The sequence below is a fragment of the Octodon degus genome, unplaced genomic scaffold, assembly GCF_000260255.1.
Source record: "Octodon degus isolate 3935 unplaced genomic scaffold, OctDeg1.0 scaffold00020, whole genome shotgun sequence".
Classification (NCBI taxonomy): Eukaryota; Metazoa; Chordata; class Mammalia; order Rodentia; family Octodontidae; genus Octodon; species Octodon degus.
The window spans coordinates 11,038,708-11,043,455 of record NW_004524596.1 but is presented as its reverse complement, the minus strand read 5'-3'; positions in this window follow the sequence as shown (position 1 = coordinate 11,043,455).

The following is a 4,748-nucleotide window of genomic DNA, read 5'->3' as shown; positions in this document are numbered from 1 at the left end:
GCAAAGCACAGGGACCGCGGTTCAATCCCCCAGCACCACATGCCAGCCATCCCTGCCCCCTGGTGGGCTGAGCTGCCCCCCCCAAATAAATAAAATTAAAAAAAAAAACATGCACGGGCCTCGGGTGCATTCGCTGAACCAACACTGAAATCATTTTTACAGTTTTTGCAGAATCAAGGACACAGAAAGCAGTAAAATGTGGACTCGAAAGAGGACCTCCACTTTTTTCTTTTATATTTTGAGAAACACTGAAGAAGCTGGAGCTCTTAAATTTACCTTGGGAAGCTTCAGAACTGGTTTATTTGGTGTTGTGGAACCTCTTACTGTTTTCAGTACACGATTAATCATCAACTGTCTTATATACTTGTTTTTAGTTTTCATTTCGACAAGCACTGTGATTACAGCGATTAGAATAAAGTCTCTTAACTATTTAAAAAAAACATGGATTCTAGTGGGGAACAGATAAAATCGACAAAAGGTTGTTAGTATCACAGGGAAAGTATCTGTGGGGTGCAGCCGGGGCACAATACGATGCATGCAGGGGTATGAATGGTAGATAGAAAGATGGGGCTGTCGGGGGCCTGGGGCTGAGGATGGGGGTGAGAGGGAGATTTCTGGACTGGGCAGGAGAGGATTCCTGAGTGTATCTGAGAGCAGGATAGGCCCGGGGGAGCAAGCACAGTTCAGCAGAACTGGGAACAGCAGAACAGTGGAACAGCAGAACTGGGAACAAGCACGGGTCCCCAAGCATAAGTGTGGGAAGGTTTTGCTAGGATAGTTCCCTTGGTCGGAACGTCTTTGAACAGGCCCTGGCTATGTATGCTGAGTAACACTTTAGTGTCCAAAGTGGGTTTATCAAAGGTCTTTCCAGGTTTGATGACACAGAAGGAAATCTCTTTCCAGATCCTTACTCTTTTTCTGTATTTTTCTTAAAATGTCCCTGCCAAACAGCAGGTGACCGAATCTTTCTCACAGCAGCTTCAAGCTCTGTCACGATATCTTCTGGACTTTCCACAGCCAAGTGGTACCCTGAACCTTTTGGGATCTTCCTGCTCCTGGGTATAAACTAACTGACATCCAATAGAATGTAACCAGAAATAATTCTAATGACCTCCTTTACTGATTAATTAAAGAACCTGAATTTGCTCTGGTGCAATGGTGCATACCAGGAATTCCAGCACGAAAGGAGCTGAGGCAGGATAATCACAAGTTTGAGCCTCACCTGAGCAACTTAGTATGACTCTGTCTCAAAAAAAAAAAAAAAAAAAAAAAAAGGTGTTATGGCTTCTGTTTAGATGTCACCCAAAGCCTGTGTGATCAGAGGTGGCTGGGTCTAGAGTGTGTGACACTGGGTTTGATTCATGGTGCAATGCTAGGATCGAGGGCACAAGGACTATGGGAGTGAATGCTACTCTCTCTAAGTAGCCTGCATCAGCTCAAAGGGGCAGAAAGAGCTGCAGTCTTCCCCGGTTGCTTTTGCTTTTACCCTGTAGGCACCACGAACCATTCTCCTCTGTGATGCCCTGTGGCATGTGTCACCCTGCCACAGGGCCAGCTGATGATGGGCTGTAACCTCCACAAACTGGGAGCTAATTAACCTTTCCCTCTTTAACTTTAGGCATCGGGTATTTTGTCTCAGCAATAAGAGAAAAGTAACTGAGACAAAGGAGATGTAGCTTAGTACAAAAGCCCTGGGCTGACTCACTAATGCCTACAAAATGAAACAACAAGAACACACACATGCATGCATGCACACAAAACAATAGACAACCCCAAACCTGACTTCTGGTTTTATATCTCAAACACATTTATATTAGAGCCTCTTAATCTCACTTCAAGTTAATAATTCACCACTCTGCTAATCCCCTAGAACACCCCTGACAACTAAGTAAAATGTAAAAGACCCACACCTCTTTTTACCCTTACTTTGGGTTGTTTCATGTATTCTCTCTTCAACACTGAAAATACTACCAGATGATATAATTTTTGCTTTTAATATTCATGCTTATGATAAATAACTTTAGAAAAAATATGCTTTCTGTGGTACAAGTTGAGCATCCATTCCTTACCCAACATGCTTTGGGCCAGAAGCGTTTTGGATGTTCGACTATTTTTGTGTATACAAGAAGCCATTTTGAGGATGAGGCCTGAGTCTAAACAGGAAACTCACTAGTTTCCTATATACATTCTACACACAGCCTGAAGATGATTTTATACGATGTTTTTAGTGCACTTGTGTTCTGAATGTGACTGGTCACACCAGGTCAACTCTGGATGGACTTTTCCACCCTGGTGCCATTTTGGGCTATTTTGGATTTCAGATTTTCCTATCAGGGATGTGCAACCTGCACTCTTTTTAGCTATAGGCTGTAGCCCAAGATCTTTGTTAGATGACACCAGGACTAAGCTTTTCATGGCAAAGATAGCAAACTGATACCCAACCCAGGGCAATGAAGAGTTTTGCCCGAGTCTCCTGCTTGTGAGAGTTGAAACGGATGTTTTACTCACACTTTCAGTCAGATTTCTAAATCGAGTATTCTTTTCAACATATGGTTTCACTTCCTTGTAGCAGGTGTGTGATCTGGTTTTGGGAGTGGCAGAGAAGGGCGCATGGTGTTGCCCAGATGCACTGAGTAGGAAGGGACAGCCGTGGGAGGGGGACACCCACCTGATGACCGGCATCTGTGGAAGAGCAAAAGGCCTGCTGAGGGAGTGGGTGCTGCTTGGGTAAGGGTGCCACAAAGGGCCACTAAGCGCACCTGCAGGCCTCCAGCCCCACATCTGGCAGCTGGCTCTGCCTTTCGCTGGGCCTCTTGGTGAGCGGGGTGCAGACAGGAGAGGGCCGTGGCGAGGCTTCGTTGGCTTTCCACACCAACTAGTCACGAAGGATCCTCCGTGTGCAAAATGGTCTGACTTGCTTTTCCTGGGCCAGTCGAGGAGTGGCAAAGCCTGCACTCACAAGGGCTGAGGGAGGTGCCTGCCTGGCAGGAGTCGGACAGGGAGACTCTGGAGATAGGCCACAGCGATGACACAGTAACAGTGTGTTGGGACGTTTTTGGTTTTCAAGATTTTGGGTCTGAAAATTTGGAGCTGGGAGGTATAAGAAGGGAACAGCGATAGCACATAGCCTGCAGTGAATGGATCCTGACCCCTCACTCAGAGGAGCTGTGGTCTCAGGTGAGTGAATCCACCCCTGTGGGCCACACTACCTCATCTGTAGACAGGGCTCCCCTCAGTGGGCTGCTTGGGGGTTTTCCTGGCCTGGCCGCTGCTCGGGGATGAATATCTTCCATCACCTACTATAGGTCCTGCGTGGCATCCCTGCTGACCACTGGTTGGTGCAGTCTTGAGGCAGATAGACTTGAGTTCAGATCTTAGCTCTGCTGTTATTTATTTATTTATTTTTCTGTGATAGGGTCTACCTATGCAGTTCAGGCTGGCCTCGGACTCACAGCGATCCTTCGGCCTCAGCCTCCCGAGGGCTGGGGATACAGGCGTGCACCACCACACCCCACTTCACTGTTGATGGCGTGAGGGCTTTCATTTCTCCCCGCCTCGCCGCCTCGGTCTCTGCAGAGCGGTGCTAACTAGAGGGTGTGCCTCCCAGGCTGTGAAGGTGAAGAGCAGAGTGAAGAAGACGAGGCCGCAGTGGCGACTGTTGGAGTCCTGAGGGCTCAGGACGGAGAGCTGCGTGCTGGACCCTGCGTCGCCCCTTCTAGATCTGGGGAAGGTCCAGAGCTCTGGTCTTGGACAGCCTTCTGGAGCCCTGGTTATGCCTCAGGGCTGTTGTGTGCTCCCGCTGAGGTGAAGTATGGGCAAGTTTGACATTCCCGAAGCGCTACGCGGATATACAGAATGATTATGCTCGGATCTGCATTGCCTCAACCACCTTGCTCCTCCCAGGACCTCAGAGTGCTCACCCAAGGACTTTCAGGTTCCAATTCCGGTCCTGCCAAGGTCTCTTTTCATGAAGCTGTGCTGCCCTCTGCTGGGCATTGCTGTCGTATCGCAACGAATCTTCCCGGAAAAGCTGCCGCTTGGCTCTGCAGATCCGGCCGGCTCTGCCCGAGAGGCGGTGCTCCGCGGACTCTAGGGCAGCGTCAGCATCACCCAGGTCCGTCGCCCTGGACCTCGGGACGAGCCGCTGCCGTGAGCAGCTCTCCAGGCTGATCTGAGGGTCTGGGGCTCCGTGTTCTGGGGATCCAGGCTTTGTCTGGAAGAGGAGTCGGAGAAGAGGGCAAAGGAAGGTGTCTGGGAGGCGTGTCCACACGGCTGCTGGGCGCTAAAACTGTGAAGACTCGGAAGGTTTTAAAGAACACCATGTGCCTTTTATGGAGAACCTTTGGAAACACTTGGCTCTTGAATACTTAGCAGACTTTTTTTTTTTTTTTAATTTAAAAATGTATTTAGTAGACTCGGAAGGTTTTAAAGAACACCATGTGCCTTTTATGGAGAACCTTTGGAAACACTTGGCTCTTGAATACTTAGCAGACTTTTTTTTTTTTTTTAATTTAAAAATGTATTTAGTACAGGGTCTCACTACTAGGTCAGACTCCTAGTGATCCTCCAGTTTTCGGCCTCCCAAGTTCTGCACGCGCCACCACGCCCAGTCTCATTCGCTGTCTCAGTGCGCCCCGGGTATTGAGTGCCTGACCCCTGCGTCTGCCTAAGCAGGCGCTTTAGTCCGCTCAGCCATCCGGCCGGCCCTTAACAGACTGTTTGCATCTGTAACTTTTCAAACATAGCAC